Genomic DNA, 9,613 nt, shown 5'->3' on the forward strand with positions numbered 1-9,613 from the left:
GTGAAATGTTTTAACAAATATTCGGAGATCTGTTTCATAACTTTTGGAATTTAATTTCTAAAATGTGTGCAATTGTAAACACTAAATCTTCCTTGTATTTGTGTTCTTTGCCAGGAAATCCCAAATATGTGGGGTGATGACTGAAAGATAATCTCACCTCACTCGGTCATCATCAGTAAACATTCAAATCTTCTTGGGGCACCTGGGTGGCTCAGTCAGTTAAGCAGCGACTTCAGCTCAGGTCATGATCTCGCGGTTTGTGGGTTTGGAGCCCCGCGTCAGGCTCTGTGCTGATGGCTCAGAGCCTGGAGCCTGCTTCGGATTCTGTGTCTCCCTCTCTCTCTCTGCCCCTTCCCCATTCTCTCTCTCTCTCTCTCTGTCAAAAATAAATAAATAAACATTTCTTTAAAAAACATTCAAATCATCCTTATTTATCATGTTAGGTTCCAAAACTGGCATTTTCGGTAAGTTCAAAGGAAAAACACGATGGACCTTCAGTGTGTTAGTCCCGAAATGGCATTTTCCCACCTCGAAAGAGTCTCGTTTCCTGGATTTACTGTGTGTGCGCTCACTGGGGCTGCTGCCACCAAAAGCCACACATGGGATGTCACAGCAGAACTTGACTCCATGGACCTGGAGGCTGGAGTCCCAGACGGGTGTGGGCGGGGCGGGCTCTGTCTGCTCCAGCCGCTCCAGCCGACTTTCTAGTAGTTTGTGGGTGACTTAGCCTGCCTGCTGCCGCACAAAATACCACAGGCTGGTGTTTCTCACAGACACAATTTCTCAGAGCTCTGGAGGCTGAAGCTCATGACTAGGTGCCTGCAAATGTGGTTTCTGGCAAGAGCCCCCTTCCCAGATTGCGGAGCGTGGCCTCCTCACTGCACACTCACGTGGCAGAGAGAGAACTCTGGTGTCTCTTCCTCTTCCTGTGAGGACACCAATGCTAACCTTTTAAAGTCATTGAATCTGTATTACCTCCCTCTAGGCCCCGTCTCCAACAGTCACGTTAGCGGTTATGGCTTCAATACGTGAATTTGGGGGAGACACAGCTTAGCCCCTATCAGTGGGTGGTCTTGGGCCTTCCTGCCTTTCGTGAACACACTGTGATCTCTCTCTTCATGTTCACAAGTCATGCTCCCTCTGTATCTGTGTCCATGTCCAAATTTTTTCTTCCTATACGGGTGCCAGCCACATTGGATTAGGGCCCATCCTAATGACCTTGTAACGCCATCATCTGTAAAGGCCCTATTTCCATATAAGATCACATCTTGAGGTCATGGGGGCTAGGACTTCAACATATGAATATAAGGGGACACAACTGAGCCCATCACACCATGACTTTGAGTGGCCCACTCTGTGCGATCACCTCCTGTCCTCACACCACAACCCTGCTCCTGCGTGACTCCAATTTGTACATGTGGTCTCCCATCGGAAACTTTGGTGGTTCTTAAGATGTTAAGAGTAAGTCAACGCCCTTAGCCCCGGCATCTAAGGTTCCATCTGGTGACCTTGGCAGCTGCTCCAGGAAGACTGGATACTGTAGAGAGAACAGGCTTTGTTCCCGTGACACCCTGGCTCCTGTTCTTGGCCCTTCTCTTTATTATCTGTGCTTGGGGCTCAGCTGGGCCACAGAGCTCACTTTCTCAGTCCCAGCTGGCTCATGAATGAGGCTGTTTGGAGAATCATGATGAGAAAGCAGACAGCAGATCAGCCCTAGAGACAGGGGACGGACGTTCAGGCTCCAGCCCCACTAACTTCTGGCTGTGATCTGGGAGTGGTGGTCGTACCTCTCTGAGCCTCAGTTTCCTGATCTGTAATACACCCCTGCTCCCTCCCAGAGGGGTTATCAATGCACGTGAAACTCTTAGAGGGCACTAGTTCCCACCGCAAACTGCTCTGGTCTCCCCAACACGCCATATGCATTCCTACTCGTGCACCCATCACCCCTGGAGAAATCTCGTGGCAGCCCCACCCTTTCTTACCATGCAGGTCTCCTCTCAAAACCTATGCCCCTGACAGAGCTTCCTGGACAACCCGGTCTGGCTCTCCCCACCTCTCACTACCCTTCATTCCACTACATGGGGCTATTTTCTTCATTAGCATCTGAAAACCGCAGTTATCCTTTACATGTTTGTGGTCTTCCTCCCCAGTAGCACTTAGGTCTCCTGGAATTGGCTTCTTACCAGAATCCCTCACTGCCATTCACCCAGCACCCAGCAGAGCCCACGGTTGCCTCATTGTTTGCTGAATAAATGAATGAACGGAGCCAGGTGCGCACGTGCTCTGAGAGCCTGGTGGCCTTGACTGTTCCATTAGCCCCCATCAGTGACTCCATGTCCTTCCCTTCCTTCCTCTGAGGCTCTTTGAGCCTGAACCGTCCCATGTGGTTCTCTTTCCAACTAAACCCAAGTGCATGAGTCTAAGTGGGTTTCATCCCTCTGAATCTTGATTGCTTGGTTCAACGGACCCAGAAAAGCCAAGGTAAGAGCTGTTAATAACAACGTTGCCGTGTTGCCTCTGTGTTCCTGGGGGCTCCATGCTGTGCCCACCATGACTCCAGCAGAGGAGGGTGTGACATCGGTGCATGCTGGTCTCGGGACCCCGGCCCTGGCAGGAGCGGTGCCAGCCAGAAGGCAGAGCGCAGAACTGTGTGCGGATCCAGGCGAGGTCACTCTGGGGCAGTGCAGGGACGGAGAGACCCTGAGCCCACCCAAGTTTATTCCCACCGCTGCCCTGGTGCCCACCGCCTCCCTGTGGAGCTCACTCTACCCCAAAGGCTATTGGTGCCATCAGCCACCCTTTGTTCCTGATGTTCCTTCCCCCCAATCACCCCTATCCTGCCAAACACCTGTACCAACTTCCCTCCCCTGGTCTGGCTTGAGACCCATGTTCTAGAACATTCTCACACCCAGTGTCTCCCTCGGGCAGGCTGTCCGTCGTGGATTGACCGCCTCCTAACTGATGTCTGAGCCTCCTCTCCCAGCAGGAATGCAGACCCTGGAGACCCACACACCCTTCGTAGCACAGAACGCACCAAGGCGCGCCAGGCCGCGAACCCTTCGCGGCCATGCACAGGCATCCTTCATAGTCGCATCATTTCCTCCGACTCCTGTCTCATGCGTAATTCTCACCAGGGGTGAGTTACCCCTCCCCGAGGCTCCGCGTCCTGTCCCGCAGTGGATTCGCTGCTGCAGCCCGGCGATGAATACGGAAAAGCCTCGGCCCCGGGGCCTAATGACTTCAAGCTGCACATTGGAGAAATGAATTAGCACTTAAAGGCATATTAATCTATTCTGCGCGTTCCTCCTCTGGCCCCACGATGACGTCAGGGGCTCTGATCTGCAGCGGCTTGCAACCCTTCTCCCGACCTTCGCATAAATCAAAGCGCTGTAAGCCTCCCTCTGGAGAATAAAAGGAAATGCAATCCAAAATCTTTTGCAGGAAGGCCTGAAAACTGGGAGGCTGCTGAATTACACGTAATGAAGGAGACATTTGGCCCTCTCTCCTCCCTCTCATGCTTGTTCTTTCAGGAGCCAGATCTTTCCAAAGGGAGAACCACGATGCTGGCATTGTTTGCAGAAAACCGTTTCCTAATCAGCTTTTACTGAAAATAAAGAGAGACAGCCATGCAAACACACGATTTATTTTACGCCAAGACCACGCTCCCAGGGAAGCCCCCCAGGGAGCACACAAGCCCGTCTGGCGGCCGGGGGACCCATCGGTTGTGTCCTGTTCCGCTGATTCTGACCCTTCGCTCATGCTCCTGCCGCTGAGTCAGTCTTGGTGAGACAGGAAACAGGCACGACTCCCTTCTGTACCCTTCCTTCCAGCCAGGTACCCCCCGGCCCAGGATCAGCATACCCACTCCTCAGAGAACACAGTTTCCCCATGACACGTTCTCAGGGATGACAAAAGTGTTCGCGGTGTTGTGTCTGTGGCTCATCATGCTTTTTTGTTTGGTTGGTTTTTTTTTGTTTTTGTTGTTTGTTTTGTTTTAGGGAAGGATTGTTTGTTTTTGTTTTTGTTTTTGAGAGAGAGAGAGAGAGAGCAGGAGGGGGAAGAGGGAGAGACAGAGACAGAATCTTAAGCAGACTCTGTGCTCAACACGGAACCAGATGCAGGGCTCGATCTCATAACCCTGAGATCATGACCGGAGCGGAAATGAAGAATCGGATGGTCAATGACTGAACCAACCAGGCGCCCCTCGTCATGCTTTTGAACATACGTTAGCTTTCCAATACCCACCTGTCGTATTTCAAAAAAAGCAAAACCATTTGCTTAACAGGAACTGACAAGTAGGCCCACAGTGAATTGTCAATGATTCGAGGCGTTTTGCCCAAATCTTCACACGGAGCTGTGGCCGTTTGTCGCTGTTTTTCATGCCCAGTTTTAGGACAGGTGGAATCTTGGTCCCTGGCTGGCTCCCTTCCCAGCCCACCCCAAGATCCAAAAGCCATATTTTAGAGGCTTTTCTCTGCATGGAGCCTTTTAAAGTTCAGGGTTAACACTGCCTTGAAGATAAATGTCTTCAGACTCTCTGTTCCTGGCAAAGTGAACTTTAAAATTCCTGAGACTAGTATTCCCCTAAAAGAATTTCACGGGGGCTATTGCCGGAGATAGAAAGAACCCAAACCCCCAGGTCAGGTCCCTCCCACAGGTCCCCAGCAGCCCCGCCCCTGGCCATGGTGGCTGCTGGCCTCTCCAGGTGTCACTCAGGCTTGTGGGCACAGGAGGAGAGCAGGGAGAGAACAGCACAAGAGAAGGGATAGGACAGGAGCCATCAAAGAGAGGGAGTGGTTTCCAGCGGCTTCTTGCTGGAAAATGCAGGCGGTGCTGACTCAGAACCTGAAGGGAGGGAGCTCCGAGACCTCTGCCTCATCCCCTTCATCAGAGGCAGGAGACAGGGACTCAGGCGGGGACTGCAAAGCTTCCACCATCGAAATGAAAGTTGGGGTCGCTTCCCGGGCGCCAGAATCACCGCAGTAGCTCAAACCACCTCCCGGTCGTGCCCAGTGTGATCGCCTCTTTTATAGAATCACGTTAAATGTGTGGGGGCTCCCCCTCGCTCCTCCCCTGCCATCCTCCTATAACACAACCCCCCCCCCCCCCGCCAAGCCGAAGAAAATGCAAGTGAATTGCTAGGAGCAGCCTGGGTTGTCTATTTGCACATGAGCCTCAAATAAAGGCTATTCTCCTTGAATAAGCAGTGAATTAGCAAATGTCTTTCTCTCTCATAAACATTTGCTGAAAACAGCCGCTGGGTGATTGCATGAAGGATGCAGAACAGCTATTTTTAACTAACAAATGAGAACAGCAGCATCTAATTTTGGAGTCCTGCTCTGTGGTGCTGGGAGCTGGCTCTCTGGATGGGAAGGAACACAAAAGGGAAGTTGAGTCCAGCTTGGCCCCCACACGTTCTCCGACAGATGGCCGGTCTTGAGGCACGGGCCGGGGTCACTTGTCTCCTTAGTCCACAGGGCAGTGCTATTGAAAGTCCCCCCCCCACCACCACCTCTGTCCCAGATGATCAGGAAAGGGAAATGTGCACGTTGGAGGAACACCCATGTGCAGACACTCAGGGCGTCAACACAAGGGACACTGCGGGGGGTGGGGGAGGGGAAAGGCCAGGAGACCAAACTTCCTGGAAGAAATTAGCAACAAGCACAACATGGTGAGAAAATCGGCCCTCAAAATGCTTTAAAAGAATGATCTGACATTACTTTAAAAATATAAATAGACCACATCACTAGTGCTGAAAATAATGAAAACTCTTATCCCCCAGAGACAAACCCCCACATCAGCGGTTGTCCAAGGAGTGCCATTAACATGCATTTTTCTGCCACAGAGAGATGCCTGGCTTCCTCCTTCTGGCTGAGCCAAGGCTTTCTTCTCAGGGGAGGAGGAACCTTCTAGTCAAATTCACTGCAGCAACAGAGACGAGAGCAAGAAACAGAAGGAACTAAGATCTAGGGGGAAAAGGAAAACATTTTCCAGCCTGACCCTCTTACTAGGTCTCTCTCGGAATATTTTAGACCACCTGAATATCGTTAGCTCCATCTGCTAGCAAATCTGGAAGGAAACAGGGAGATGCTGGGGGAATGGTGTCTGAGCGATATATTCAGGGAATGTGCCAGGACAGCTCTCCGTGCGGCTCTGGCATTTCTGTACGTGCCTTCCTTCCGGGCTGTCTGCTCAAGGGGGGGGTGAGCAGCCTCCTGCTAATCAAGGCAGGCCTCCTCCCAAGCAAAGGCCAGGCACACTTACGGCCCGCCTTTTAAAGATGCGGGGTCCCAAGCTCAGCACCGCCCCCTGTAACACAACCTGCTGTGTGGCCCCTGTCGCGGGCCCTCTGCCTGCCCTGGGGAATTGGGGTGGGGGCGACGCAAAGGCACTGGTGCTCTGACGATTGCTCTCAGCCTGAGAAACAAACTGCTTTTTCACTAATCCAGGACTTCCCCGTGATGCCCCAGCATCCACGACATCGCGGCCAGATGACAGCTTGCGGGCAGGACAAAACCTTGGACCGCCCAAAGTTCTCGCCACTGAATGTGGACAACTGTGGCTGGCAGTTTGGGGAAACGTGCTCTCGGGTGTGTAAGTGATGCTGTGAGATCAAAGATGCTCCCGGTGCCCTCCTTAAAATCCGCCTTCTCTTCTTTCTATAGAAATAGGACCGGGCACGTGGCTATCCAGTGCAAACACTACATGTTCCCAGCTCCCCGTGCAGATACGTGGGCTCTTGTGACTGCGTCCCGGCCAGGGGAGCGTGAGCCAAGCACTGAGGGGCAGCTGCTAGGAGGGCTGGCATATACGACCTCTTTCTCCACCCTTCTGCCTGGAACACGGATGTGATGGCTGGTGCTACATCCCGGCCCGTGAGCCCGAGGGCGTGTCGGCAGCGTGGAGGGGCAGGAGTCCAGGTGTCTGATACCACGAAGAGTCATACCTGGCCTGCACTTACTTGTGAAATAGAAATAACTCTTGTCCAAGTGCCTGTCATTTGGGGTTTTCTGTTATGAGCAGCAGAATCATCCTACCTGATGCAGAAGTCAGGGCCAGAAGTGGGGTGCCGACCAGGAAAGCCCCAAAACGTGGAGCAAATGGCAGGTGCCATTCCGGCTTGCCTTGGCCAGGCTGAGAGACTGGTGATGCCTTCAGAGGCCACCTGCATCCACACCATCTCCCTGCACACAGGGACAGCCGCGTCCCCCGCCTCCCCCAGATTTCTTTCAGGGTCAATTTTGTGAAGAGCAACTTTCAGGCTCCTACTGCTGCTTTGAAAGGACTTACAAATGAACTAATCTAGAAACAGCTTTCATAAGTGTTTGGTACCCAGCCTGAGCCTCGATGGGGGGATGTGAAGCATCAGTCCTACTTACGACTCTCAGAGCTACCCCGCAGGTAACGGAACGGGTGGCCCATGTCTGACGCCAGCCGGGCACACAAAGGCATGACTGGCCAGCTCGTTCCCCACAATCTTCCCCATGGGGAGCGAAATAGTGGATTCATGACCCAAAGGAAAACCCTGGAATCTGAGAGTGGGTTTATTCAGGTGACATCAGTGTGGTGACATCATGCGGTACCCGTTTATCACCCACTGGCTCATCCCGGTTCACCGGTGCCGAACGCAACGCCGTGTGCCGTCTGAATCTGGTCGTTCGCTCGCTCGCTCACTCACTCAACACATTCTTACTGAGCACCTACGGGAGGCAGGCCCTGCTACACCCAGGGAGCGGACAGGTGAGTTTAGCAGGATTCACACCCTGAACCTGGGTACGGAATCTAGTGAGCTCCAGTCTCCCCCAGGGCCGAAGCGCAAATCTGAATATTCGGAGACAATCGCTTACGTTGAACAGAAAGGGATGGTGGTGAGGGTGGATCCTGGTGAGTTCGTGGGAGAGATTTCTAGACGTTACGGCTCAGAGTGAGTCCTGTTCCGTGACGACCGTCACACCACACCGGTTCCCGAAACAAACCCATTTCTGTGCTCTGCTCCTCAGACAGAAAATGCCTATTGCATACCTGAAAACATAAACATTCCCACACATCGGCCGGCTGGCAATCCGATCAGAAAATCACAAATGGTGAGTCTGTGTGATTATACATTCGCAATTTTATGATATTCCAGCTGTGAAAGCTTTAGGCTGCAAGTAAGAGACAAATGCCACCCACTGTGCTGTTTAAAGATAGAGTTTTCGGGGCGCCTGGGGGGCTCAGTCGGTGGAGCGTCCGACTTCCGCTCAGGTCATGATCTCGCAGTCTGTGGGTTCGAGCCCCATGTCGGGCTCTGTGCTGACAGCTTGGAGCCTGGAGCCTGCTTCGGATTCTGTGTCTCCCTCTCTCTCAGCCCCTCCCCTGCTCATGCTCCGTCTCTCTCTCTCTCTCTCTCTCTCTCTCTCTCTCTCTCAAAAATAAACAAACATTGGGGCGCCTGGGTGGCTCAGTCAGTTAAGCATCCGACTTCAGCTCAGGTCACGATCTCACGGTCTGTGGGTTCGAGGCCCGCGTCGGGCTCTGGGCTGATGGCCCAGAGCCTGGAGCCTGCTTCCGATTCTGTGTCTCCCTCTCTCAGCCCCTCCCCTGCTCATGCTCCGTCTCTCTCTCTCTCTCTCTCTCAAAAATAAACAAACATTAAAAATAATTAAAAATAAAGACAGAGGTTTCTGGTGAGGCTTGATCAGACTGTGGAAGAGCCCGTGCGCCCATGCCAACACCTGGCTTTGACAGGGGACGGTGGTTATGTGAAATCATACACAAAATACATGGGAACTTGCTGCACTATCTTTGCAACTTCTTGAGACTCTTAAACAATTTCAAAATGAACAGTATTTTTAAAAAGACCCACAGGTTTGTTAGTACCTGCGATTAGAAATCCAGAGCCGGCTAGTTGCCCCTGTGGGTTCAGGTGCCCTCAGTGCTGTCAGGGACCCAGGCCCCTTTCACCTCTGTATGTCTCCACCCTTGGCTCACTGGCCTTGGCCATCCTCCCAGGGCCTCACGGATGCTGGCTGGGGCCTGCGGCTCCTGGCTTCTTGCCAGTGTGGCAGCCAAGGAGAGGGCAAAGGGGAAGAACCACATATGCTGCTTCTATCGGGAAAGCAAAGTTTTGAAAATAAGCCCACGGGGCTCCTGGGTGGCTCAGTCTGTTAAGCGTCTAACTCTTACGTTTGGCTCAGGTCACGATCTCACAGTTCGTGGGTTCAAGCCTGGTGTCGGGCTCTGTGTTAGTGGTGTGGATCCTGCTTGGGATTGTCTCTTTCCCTCTCTCTCTGCCCCTCCTCTGCTCATGCATTCTCTCACTCTCTCAAAAATAAATAAATAAACTTAAAAAAAAAAAAAAAAGAAAATATGCCCACGAGCCAACACTTCTCCCTTCAAAGTGTGGAGCCTTATCCCATTCCCCTTGACTGTGGGCCAGACTTAGCGCTCACTTTAAATGAACAGAGCATGGCATGGCAGTGTGGCCGCCCCAATGACCCTGCCTCTTAGTATTCATGGCTGAGTATGACCCCCGTCCCCAGTGCGGCCAGGACCTTCGACTTGTTTCTAACCAACACAACATGGCAGATATCACTTCTGTGGCTGTGTCTCAGAAAGTGCATTGGAGTTTTAA

Source organism: Prionailurus bengalensis, chromosome A1 (genome assembly GCF_016509475.1).
Source record: "Prionailurus bengalensis isolate Pbe53 chromosome A1, Fcat_Pben_1.1_paternal_pri, whole genome shotgun sequence".
NCBI lineage: Eukaryota > Metazoa > Chordata > Mammalia > Carnivora > Felidae > Prionailurus > Prionailurus bengalensis.